The following is a 13,225-nucleotide window of genomic DNA, read 5'->3' on the forward strand; positions in this document are numbered from 1 at the left end:
AACCAACTATCAACAAAACCAAATATAAACAAGAAATCAAACATAAAGGACGCATGAAACATAAAATTCGTTGATCTAAATTTCAAGAAATACAAGATTGGAAATATGAACAAAGTAACCTAAACCAAAAAGAAATGAAAGTAAAAGTGCTTTAGTTAAAGAGGAAATTGAGAGTACTTACAATTAAAGAAGCAAAATCCGAAATCAAAGCTTGCTATCAAATGCTACAATGGAAACTACATAAACCTTAGGAGAGCTCTCTACTCTACACTACTCCTTCTCCTAATTACTATGTGGTACACGAAATTGTGATCATCAATGGCGCCATCAACATGGTACGCTCAATTGCAATCTCAACTCTTTATCACAACTTTGCACAACTAACCAGCAAGTGCACTGGGTCGTCCAAGTAATAAACCTTACGCGAGTAAGGGTCGATCCCACGGAGATTGTTGGTATGAAGCAAGCTATGGTCATCTTGTAAATCTCAGTCAGGCAGATTCAAATGGTTATAGATGATTTATGAATAAAGCATAAAATAAAGATAGAGATACTTATGTAATTCATTGGTGAGAATTTCAGATAAGCGCATGGAGATGCTTTGTCCCTTCTGTCTCTCTGCTTTCCTATTGTCTTCATCCAATCCTTCTTACTCCTTTCCATGGCAAGCTGTATGTTGGGCATCACCGTTGTCAATGGCTACAGTCCCGTCCTCTCAGTGAAAATGTTCAACGCGCTCTGTCACAGCACGGCTAATCATCTGTCGGTTCTCAATCAGGTTGGAATAGAATCTAGTGATTCTTTTGCGTCTGTCACTAACGCCTAGCCTTCAGGAGTTTGAAGCTCGTCACAGTCATTTAATCCTTGAATCCTACTCAGAATACCACAGACAAGGTTTAGACCTTCCGGATTCTCTTGAATGCCGCCATCAATTCTAGCTTATCCCACGAAGATTCTGATTAAGGAATCCAAGAGATAAACATTCAAGCCTTGTTTGCTTGTAGAACGGAAGTGGATGTCAGGCACGCGTTCATAAGTGAGAATGATGATGAGTGTCACATAATCATCACATTCATCATGTTCTTGGGTGCAAATGAATATCTTAGAACAAGAATAAGCTGAATTGAATAGAAGAACAATAGTAATTGCATTAATACTCGAGGTACAGCAGAGCTACACACCTTAATCTATGGTGTGTAGAAACTCCACCATTGAAAATACATAAGAACAAGGTCTAGGCATGGCTGGGAGGCCAGCCCCCATAATCTAAGATAGCATAAGACTACTCAAAGATAGCTACCAAGATATCTAATACAATAGCAAAAGGTCCTATTTGTAGAGAACTAGTAGCTTAGGGTTTACAAAGATGAGTAAATGACATAAAAATCCACTTCCGGGCCCACTTGGTGTGTGCTTGGGCTGAGCATTGAAGCATTTTCGTGTAGAGGCTCTTCTTGGAGTTAAACGCTAGCTTTTATGCCAGTTTGGGCATTTAACTCCCATTCTTGTGCCAGTTTCGGTGTTTTACGCCAGAATCCTTGAGCTGACTTGGAACGCCTGTTTAGGCCATCAAATCTCGGGCAAAGTATGGACTATTAAACATTTCTGGATAGCCCAAGATGTCTAATTTCCAACGCAGTTAAGAGCGCGCCAATTGGGATTCTGTAGCTCCAGAAAATCCACTTCGAGTGCAAGGAGGTCAGAATCCAACAGCATCTGCAGTCCTTTTCAGCCTCTGAATCAGATTTTTGCTCAGGTCCCTCAATTTCAGCCAGAAAATACCTGAAATCACAGAAAAACACACAAACTCATAGTAAAGTCCAGAAAGTGAATTTTAACTAAAAACTAATAAAAATATAATAAAAACTAACTAAAACATACTAAAAACATACTAAAAACAATGCCAAAAAGCGTATAAATTATCCGCTCATCACAACACCAAACTTAAATTGTTGCTTATCCCCAAGCAACTGAAGATCAAATAAGATAAAAAGAAGAAAATATGCAATGAATTCCAAAACATCTATGAAGATCAGTATTAATTAGATGAGCAGGGCTTTTAGCTTTTTGCCTCTGAACAGTTTTGGCATCTCACTTTATCCTTTGAAATTCAGAATGATGGGCTTCTATAGGAACTCAGAATCCAGATAGTGTTATTGATTCTCCTAGTTAAGTATGATGATTCTTGAACATAGCTACTTTATGAGTCTTGGCTGTGGCCCAAAGCACTCTGTCTTCCAGTATTACCACCGGATACATACATGCCACAGACACATAACTGGGTGAACCTTTTCAGATTGTGACTCAGCTTTGCTAGAATCCCCAATTAGAGGTGTCCAGGGTTCTTAAGCACACTCTTTTTGCCTTGGATCACAACTTTATTTTTTTCTTTTTCTTTTCCCTTTTTTTTGTTTTTTTTTTTGAATTCACTGCTTTTTGTTGCTTCAAGAATCATTTTTATGATTTTTCAAATCCTCAGTAACATGTCTCCTTTTTCATCATTCTTTCAAGAGCCAACATTCATGAACAACAAATTCAAAAGACATATGCACTGTTCAAGCATACATTCAGAAGTTAAAGTATTGCCACCACATCAAAATAATTAATCTGCTATAATATTCAAAATTCATGCAATTCTTCTCTTTTCCAATTAAGAACATTTTTCATTTAAGAAAGGTGATGGATTCATAGGACATTCATAACTTTAAGGCATAGACACTAAGACACTAATGATCATAAGACACAAACATAGATGATGAACATAAGCATAAAAATTCAAAAAATAGGAAAATAAAGAACAAGGAGATTAAAGAATGGGTCCACCTTAGTGATGGCTGCTTGTTCTTCCTCTTGAAGATCTTATGGAGTGCTTGAGCTCCTCAATGTCTCTTCCTTGCCTTTGTTGCTCCTCTCTCATGACTCTTTGATCTTTTCTAATTTCATGGAGGAGAATGGAATGTTCTTGGTGCTCTACCCTTAGTTGTCCCATGTTGGAACTCAATTCTCCTAGGGAGGTGTTGATTTGCTCCCAATAGTTTTGTGAAGGAAAGTGCATCCCTTGAGGCATCTCAGGGATTTCATGATGAGTGGGATCTCTTGTTTGCTCCATCCTTTTCTTAGTGATGGGCTTGTCCTCATCCATGAGGGTGTCTCCCTCTATGTCAATTCCGACTGAATAACAGAGGTGACAAATGAGATGAGGGAAGGCTAACCTTACCAAGGTAGAGGACTTGTCCGCCACCTTATAAAGTTCTTGGGATATAACCTCATGAACTTCTACTTCCTCTTCAATCATGATGCTATGAATCATGATAGCCCGGTCTATAGTAACTTCGGACCGGTTGCTAGTGGGAATAATTGAGCGTTGGATAAACTCCAACCATCCTCTAGCCACGGGCTTGAGGTCATGCCTTCTCAGTTGAACCAGCTTCCCTCTTGAATCTCTCTTCCATTGAGCGCCCTCCTCACAAATGTCTATGAGGACTTGGTCCAATCTTTGATCAAAGTTGACCCTTCTAGTGTAAGGGTGTTCATCTCCTTGCATCATGGGCAAGTTGAATACCAACCTTACATTTTCCAGACTAAAATCTAAGCATTTCCCCCGAACCATTGTAAGCTAATTCTTTGGCTCCGGGTTCACACTTTAATCATGGTTCTTGGTGATCCATGCATTGGCATAGAACTCTTGGACCATTAAGATTCCGACTTGTTGAATGGGGTTGGTAAGAACTTCCCAACCTCTTCTTCGGATCTCATGTCGGATATCCGGATATTCACTATTTTTGAGTTTGAAAGGGACCTCGGGGATCACCTTCTTCATGGCCACAACTTCATAGAAGTGGTCTTGATGCACCCTTGAGATGAATCTCTCCATCTCCCATGACTCGGAGGTGGAAGCTTTTGCCTTCCCTTTCCTCTTTCTAGAGGTTTCTCCGGCCTTAGATGCCATAAATGGTTATGGAAAAATAAAAAGCAATGCTTTTACCACACCAAACTTAGAATTTTTGCTCGTCCTCGAGCAAAAGAAGAAAGAAGAGAGTAGAAGAAGAAGAAATAGAGGAGATGGAGGTGGCTTTGTGGTTCGGCCAAGGGAGAGAAGTAATGTTTAGGTTGTGTGAAAATCAAGGAGTGAAGAAGGGTTTATATAGGGGTGGGGAGAGGGGTAGGGTTTGGTCATGGATGGGTGGGTTTGGAAGGGAAAGTGGTTTGAATTTGAATGGTGAGGTAGGTGGGGTTTTATGAAGGGTGGATGTGAGTGGTGAAGAGAATATTGGGATATGATAGGTGAGGGGTTTTTGGGGAAGAGGTGTTGAGGTGATTGGTGAATGGGTGAAGAGGAGAGAGAGTAGTGGGGTAGGTGGGGAGCTTGTGGGGTCCACAGATCCTGAGGTGTCAAGGAAAATTCATCCCTGCACCAAGTGGCGAGAAAAAATGCTCCCTTATGCCAATTCTGGCGTTAAACGCTGGGCTGGTGCTCATTTCTAGCGTTTAACGCCAGCTTCTTGCCCTTTCCTGGCGTTTAACGGCAGTCTGGTGCCCCTTTCTGGCGTTAAACGCCCAGAATGGTGCCAGACTGGGCGTTAAACGCCCATTTGCTGCCCTTACTAGCGTTTAACTGCCAGCAAGTTTTTCCTCCAGGGTGTGCTGTTTTTTTTTTCTGTTTTTCATGCTGTTTTTGCTTTTTCAATTGATTTTGTGACTTCCCATGATCATCAACCTATAGAAAACATAAAATAACAAAGGAAATATAGATAAATACAACATTGGGTTGCCTCCCAACAAGCGCTTCTTTAATGTCAGTAGCTTGACATTAGGCTCTCATGGAGCCTCACAGATACTCAGAGCAATGTTGGAACCTCCCAACACCAAACTTAGAGTTTGAATGTGGGGGTTCAACACCAAACTTAGAAGTTGGTTGAGGCCTCTCAACACCAAACTTAGAGTTTGATTGTGGGGGCTCTGTTTGACTCTGTTTTGAGAGAAGCTCTTCATGCTTCCTCTCCATGGTTACAGAGGGATATCCTTGAGCCTTAAACACAAAGGATTATTTATTCACTTGAATGATCAATTATCCTCTGTCAACATCAATCACAGCCTTTGCTGTGGCTAGGAAGGGTCTACCAAGGATGATGGATTCATCCATGCACTTCCCAGTCTCTAGGACTATGAAATCAGTAGGGATGTAATGGTCTTCAACTTTTACCAGAACATCCTCTACAAGTCCATAAGCTTGTTTTCTTGAATAGTCTGCCATCTCTAGTGAGATTCTTGCAGCTTGTACCTCAAAGATCCCTAGCTTCTCCATTACAGAGAGAGGCATGAGGTTTATGCTTGACCCTAGGTCACACAGAGCCTTCTTGAAGGTCATGGTGCCTATTGTACAAGGTATTGAGAACTTCCCAGGGTCCTGTCTCTTTTGAGGTAGTTTCTGCCTAGACAAGTCAGCCAGTTCTTTGGTGAGCAAAGGGGGTTCATCCTCCCAAGTCTCATTACCAAATAACTTGTCATTTAGCTTTATGATTGCTCCAAGGTACTTAGCAACTTTCTCTTCAGTGACATCTTCATCCTCTTCAGAGGAAGAATACTCATCAGAGCTCATGAATGGCGGAAGTAAATCCAATGGAATCTCTATGGTCTCAGTGTGAGCCTCAGATTCCCATGGTTCCTCATTAGGGAACTCATTGGAGGCCAGTGGACGTCCATTGAGGTCTTCCTCAGTGGCGCTCACTGCCTCTTTCTCCACTCCAAGTTCGGCCATGTTGATGGCCTTACACTCTCCTTTTGGATTCTCTTCTGTATTGCTTGGAAGAGTACTAGGAGGGAGTTCAGTAACTTTCTTACTCAGCTGACCCACTTGTGCCTCCAAGTTTCTAATGGAGGACCTTGTTTTAGTCATGAAACTTTGAGTGGTTTTGATTAGATCAGAGACCATGGTTGCTAAGTCAGAGTGGCTCTACTTAGAATCCTCTGTCTGTTGCTGAGAAGATGATGGAAAAGGCTTGCCATTGCTAAACCTGTTTCTTCCACCATTGTTGTTGAAACCTTGTTGAGGTCTCTGTTGATCCTTCCATGAGAGATTTGGATGATTTCTCCATGAAGGATTATAGGTGTTTCCATAGGGTTCTTCCATGTAATTCACCTCTTCCATTGAAGGGTTCTCAGAATCATAAGCTTCTTCTTCAGATGAAGCATCCTTAGTACTGCCTGGTGTAGATTGCATTCCAGACAGACTATGAGAAATCATATTGACTTGCTGAGTCAATATTTTGTTCTGAGTCAATATGGCATTCAGAGTATCAATCTCAATAACTCCTTTCTTCTGATTCGTCCCATTGTTCACAGGATTCCTTTCAGAAGTGTACATGAATTGGTTATTTGCAACCATTTCAATGAGTTCTTGAGCTTCTGCAAGCGTCTTCTTCAGATGAAGAGATCCTCCAGCAGACCTATCCAATGACATCTTGGACAGTTCAGACAGACCATCATAGAAGATACCTATGATGCTCCATTCAGAAAGCATGATAGAGGGACACTTTCTGATCAATTGTTTGTATCTTTTCCAAGCTTCATAGAGGGATTCACCTTCCTTTTGTCTGAAGGTTTGGACTTTCACTCTAAGCTTACTCAATTTTTGAGGTGGAAAGAACTTTGCCAAGAAGGCATTGACTAGCTTTTCCCAAGAGTTCAGGCTTTCTTTAGGTTGTGAATCCAACCATATCCTAGCTCTATCTCTTACAGCAAAAGGGAATAGCATAAGTCTGTAGACCTCAGGGTTAACCCCATTGGTCTTGACAGTGTCACAGATTTGCAAGAATTCAGCTAAAAACTGATGAGGATCTTCCAATGGAAGTCCATGGAACTTGCAATTCTGTTCCATTAGAGAAACTAATTGAGGCTTAAGCTCAAAGTTGTTTGCTCCAATGGCAGGGATAGAGATGCTTTTCCCATAAAAGTCGGGAGTAGGTGCAGTAGAGTCACCCAGCACCTTCCTTGCATTGTTGGCATTGTTGTTGTTTTCGGCTGCCATGTCTTCTTCTTTGAATATTTCTGTTAGGTCCTCTACAGAGAGTTATGCTTTAACTTCTCTTAGTTTTCGCTTCAAGGTCCTTTCAGGTTCAGGGTCAGCCTCAACAAGGATGCTTTTGTCTTTGCTCCTACTCATATGAAAGAGAAGAGAACAAGAAAATATGGAATCCTCTATGTCACAGTATAGAGATTCCTTGAGGTGTCAGAGGAAAAGAAAACTAGAAGGAAGAGGTAGAAGAATTCGAACATATCAAGAAAGATAGAGTTCGAATTGTGCATTGAGGAGGAGTGTTAGTCCATAAATAGAAGGATGTGAGAAGAGGGGAAGAAATTTTTGAAAATAAATTAAAAACATTTTAAAAACATTTTGAAAAATTGAAGAATGATTTTCGAAAAATATGATTGGGAAAGAAATAAAGTGATTTTTGAAAAAGATTTTGAAATTAGAAATAAAAAAAGATATGATTGAAAACTATTTTGAAAAAGATGTGATTAAAAAGATATGATTGAAAAGTTATGGTTTTAAAAAGATATGATTGAGAAGATATGATTTGAAAAACAATTTACAAAGATTTGATTTTGAAAATTAATGACTTGGCTAACAAGAAAAGATATGATTCAAACTTTAAACCTTTCTCAACAGAATAGGCAACATACTTGAAATGTTGAATCAAATCATTAATTGTTAGCAAGTATTTTTGAAAATGGAAAGAAATTGATTTTGAAGATATATGATTGAAAAGATATGATTTGAAAAAGAATTGATTTTGAAAAATTATGAAAACTTGAAAAAAAAATTTGAATTGAAAACAAAATCTTCCCTCTTGTGCCATCCTGGCATTTAACGCCCAAAATGCTACCCTTTTTGGCGTTAAACGCGAAGCCAGGCACCTTGGCTGGCGTTTAAACGCCAGTTTTCCTTCCTCACTGGGCGTTTTGAACGCCCAGCTTTTTCTGTGTAATTCCTCTGCTGTATGTTCTGAATCTTCAATTCTCTGCATTATTGACTTGAAAAGACACAAATTAAAATTTTTTTTAGATTTTTAATGATGAGGAAAAATCAAAAGGCAACTAAAATCAAATAAACAATGCATGCAAGACACCAAACTTAGAAGTTTGTATACTACTGACACTAACAAGTTGAGAATGCATATGAGAAACCACAAAACACACAAAACAAGAGAATTTAAAGATCAGAGCAAGTAAATCATCAAGAACAACTTGAAGATCAATGAAGACACATGATAAATGCAAGAAGAACAGAAACATGCAATTGACATCAAACTTAAAATGAGACACTAGACTCAAACAAGAAATATTTTTGGTTTTTATGATTTTGTAATTTTTTTGGTTTTTTTCGAAAATTATATGGAGAAGAAAATAAAGAAATTCAAAATTTTTAATAAGAATTCCAGGAATGATGCAACGTTAGTCTAAAGCTTTAGTCTAAAAGAATTAGACATGGCTAGCCAAGCTTCAGCAGGACATTACATTCAAGAGCTAAATTGATGAAGATCAATCAGCTTTGGTGATGATAAGAACATCACCTTGAAACACTAGAATTCATTCTTAAAAATTCAGAAAAATACCCAATCTAAGCAACAAGATGAACCGTCAGTTGTCCAAACTCAAACAATCCCCGGCGACGGTGCCAAAAACTTGGTGTTGTTGCCGGATCAAAACTTAGCACTGTTATTGCAAGGAACAAATGCGAAACTGTAGTTAGGACATTTAATTCCCCGGCAACGGCACTAAAAACTTGGTGCACAAAATTGTGATCATCAATGGCACCATCAACATGGTACGCTCAATTGCAATCTCAACTCTTTATCACAACTTCGCACAACTAACCAGCAAGTGCACTGGGTTGTCCAAGTAATAAACCTTACGCGAGTAAGGGTCGATCCCACAGAGATTGTTGGTATGAATCAAGCTATGGTCATCTTGTAAGTCTCAGTCAGGCAGATTCAAATGGTTATAGATGATTTATGAATAAAGCATAAAATAAAGATAGAGATACTTATGCAATTCATTGGTGAGAATTTCAGATAAGCGTATGAAGATGCTTTGTCCCTTCCATCTCTCTGCTTTCCTACTGTCTTCATCCAATCCTTCTTACTCCTTTCCATGGCAAGTTGTATGTTGGGCATCACCATTGTCAATGGCTACAGTCCCATCCTCTCAGTGAAAATGTTCAATGCACTCTGTCACAGCACGGCTAATCATCTGTCGGTTCTCAATCAGGTTGGAATAGAATCCAGTGATTCTTTTGCGTCTGTCACTAACGCCTAGCCTTCAGGAGTTTGAAGCTCGTCACAGTCATTCAGTCATTGAATCTTACTCAGAATACCACAGACAAGGTTTAGACCTTCTGGATTCTCTTGAATGCCGCCATCAATTCTAGCTTATACCACGAAGATTCTGATTAAGGAATCCAAGAGATAAACATTCAAGCCTTGTTGCTTGTAGAACGGAAGTGGTTGTCAGGCACGGGTTCATCAGTGAGAATGATGATGAGTGTCACATAATCATCATATTCATCATGTTCTTGGGTGCAAATGAATATCTTAGAACAAGAATATGCTAAATTGAATAGAAGAACAGTAGTAATTGCATTAATACTCGAGGTACAACAGAGCTCCACACCTTAATCTATGGTGTGTAGAAACTCCACCGTTGAAAATACATAAGAACAAGGTCTAGGCATGGCCGGGAGGCCAGCCCCCATAATCTAAGATAGCATAAGACTACTCAAATATAGCTACCAAGATGTCTAATACAATAGCAAAAGGTCCTATTTGTAGAGAACTAGTAGCTTAGGGTTTACAAAGATGAGGAAATGACATAAAAATCCACTTCCGGGCCCACTTGGTGTGTGCTTGGGCTGAGCATTAAAGCATTTTCGTGTAGAGGCACTTCTTGGAGTTAAACGCCAGCATTTGTGCCAGTTTGGGCGTTTAACACCCATTCTTGTGCCAGTTCCGGCGTTTTACGCCAGAATTCTTGAGCTGATTTGGAATGCCTATTTGGGCCATCAAATCTCGGGCAAAGTATGGACTATTAAACATTTCTAGAAAGCCCAGGATGCCTAGTTTCCAACGCAGTTGAGAGCGCGCCAATTGGGCTTCTGTAGCTCCAGAAAATCCACTTCGAGTGCAGGGAGGTCAGAATCCAACAGCATCTGCAGTCGTTTTAAGCCTCTGAATCAGATTTTTGCTCAAGTCCCTCAATTTCAGCCAGAAAATACCTGAAATCATAGAAAAACACACAAACTCATAGTAAAGTTCAGAAAAGTGAATTTTAACTAAAAACTAATAAAAATATAATAAAAACTAACTAAAACATACTAAAAACATACTAAAAACAATGCCATAAAGCATATAAATTATCCGCTCATCACTATGTAAAACTATCTAAGTGAGCTCTCTTGATAAGTGTTGAATTCCTTTTCATATAGCATCAAATCAGCCTTCATGCCTTCCAGAATGGGCCAAGAGGCCTCAAAATTTGCAAAGCACGTGTTTCTTTAATGAAATCACGTGCAAGGTCCTGTGTGTACGCACAGATATGTGTGTACGCACACTTGGCTGAAAGTTGACCTGTGCGTATGCACAGGTGCTTGTGCGCACGCACACATGGAAATTCTTTGTTGTGCGGATGCACACTTCGCGGTGTGTGCTTCTCCTTATTTTCTTCATGTTTTCTCCCTTTTACATGCTTTCTTCCACTTTTGCCTAGCCAAACTTGCCTCAATGAACTGAAATCACTCACAAAACATATCATGGCATCGAATGGCATAAAAGTGGAATTAATTTGCTCAATTTAAGCACAAAATTACATGTTTTCATATTTAGGATCAAATTGGGGACAAAATACAAAAGTATGCTATTTGGGTGCTTAAGTGTAGGTTTATGTGCTAGAATCCATCCAAATTGAGTCAAAATATATCATCAAATATGGACTCAGTAATTCTCCCACACTTAAACAATAGCATGTCCTCATGCTAAACCAACAAGGTGAAGGATGAAAAGGGATAATCAACTTATTAAATGCAACTATCTATATGCATGCAAGTATGTATATTCTATATGTACCTATACAAACGAATTCCCAAGCAAGTATAGACAATTAGGGCAAAGCAAGAAAATAATCCAATGCAACCAAAATCTAGAGAATTGATTCAAATTTCAAAATGAAGCAGCTTGCAAGAATTTATGATAAGAAAGGTGAAGACATAGAATTGAGTAATTGAACCCTCACTAGGTGTGTATACACTCTAGTCACTCGGTGCTCAGGTTCAATTCACTCAAATCTCCTCCTAATCATGCTTTCAAGGATTTGCTTCATCTAGCAATCAACAAGCAAGTGATGCATGAATGCAATTATCATGAGGACTTATTAGGGTCGTAATGGGCTCAGGGTTAAGGTGGGATAGATATAGCTAAGTGGACTAACATGATCGAATCCTTGATTAATTTAAGTTTCCAACTCAACCTTTATCAATCCAAGAATAAAATATGCAATCCTAACTTCCCATCATTTCTTTCTCACAAACATTCATGTATGCTTTATCATTTACATCACATATGCATTTCTTATTCACTTTTCTTAGGGGTAACCTTTGTTCCCTTTATGGTGATGATGATGAAATTTATTTATTTTTTTTAAGATAAATACAAATGGTTCAATAGCTCATACATGAATGCACCCATTTTCCAAAATTTTCAATTAATACTCAAAAATAGACATTTTTATTCCTTACCAATGTTTCCCAAAAATTCCCCCACACTTAAATGAAACACACTCCTCAACCTAAGCTAATCAAGGATACAATCCAAGGTGAATCACGGTTTTCCGCTTAAGGTTGTAATGTGCTAATATCAAGAACAATGGGGTAAATAAAGCTCAAAGGGGATAAATAATGGTAGATGCAAAGGACTGGCTATATGGGTAAAGTAGCTTTAATCAAAGATGGCCCTAATCATGCTCAATAAAATTCAAAACATCAACCATTGGAAATAAAGAATCAAGCAAAATTAAGATTACAATCATAGAAGAGATATAGCACACAATGAACAAAATCAGTGGTTAAAATGTGTAACCACTCAATATAGCTCAAAAGCTCACAAGGTATTTGTTCTTTACTCTTCTATGTTCCATAAAAATCATTCAAGTAAGTTTTTTTTAAAAACAATTTTCCAAATCAATTCAATTGAATGCCTTTGAAACAAAATTCTTGAAAAATTTTGTTGTTTTTCACCAAAATTATTTCCTATATGTATGTATGTTGTGATGGATGCAAAAATTTTCAAAATTTCTTAGTTCTTTTCCTAATTTTCAACAAGCAAAAAGTAACATGAACAATTAGGATCAAAATGAACTAGGCATATACTATTCACAACATCCACTCACAATCTATATCTGTATTATATACCAAGCAATATAAAATGCAATATGTATATATATCAAAAAAAGAAAGTGCAATACTAAAGATAACTAGAAACAACTAATATATATATATATATATATATATATATATATATATATATATATATATATATATAAGCAAGTACTAATACGTAGCAAAAAGCAAAGTACTGTAAATATCTACAAAAGCATAAAAAAACTAAAAATAAACTAAATGAAAAGTATTTAGGAGAGAATGTTTACACCTAAAAATAGTAGATCCTCCTCCACGCTTAGATGATGCACGATCCTCCGTGCAAAAGAATCGAACCGAGGTGATCAACTCTGCGAAGCTCCACCGTCTAGCGGTGGTGGGTGGTGATGACGCTGATAGAAAATGATGGTGATGGAAGGTTGTGCAGTAGGCTCAGCTGCCAGCTCCTCAACTGGCTGGCTAGGTGGCTTTGTTGCTGTCTCAGCTCTCGGCTCAGCTACAGGTGCTGGCTCATCAACTCTCTGAGCTACTAGTGCCTCCTCAACTGTGGGTTCCTCCGCTCTTTGGTCAGAGGAATTGACTGCCTGGCCAGCTTTAGCTGCTGGCTCCTCTAGTGTCGATTCCTCGGTCTCAGGCTCTGGATCTGGTGTGTCTGGAGGAGGTGGCCCAAGATCTCAACCCTCAAAATTTGCAACGATCCACTGGAAGTGGCAAGCGTTGAAGCGCTCATAGCGGTGGAGGATCTGAATGATCTCCCGACCCTGCTCATAGGGTGTTTGAGGTCGAGGTGTAGGCGCA

Source organism: Arachis hypogaea, chromosome 3, assembly GCF_003086295.3.
Source record: "Arachis hypogaea cultivar Tifrunner chromosome 3, arahy.Tifrunner.gnm2.J5K5, whole genome shotgun sequence".
Taxonomy (NCBI): domain Eukaryota; kingdom Viridiplantae; phylum Streptophyta; class Magnoliopsida; order Fabales; family Fabaceae; genus Arachis; species Arachis hypogaea.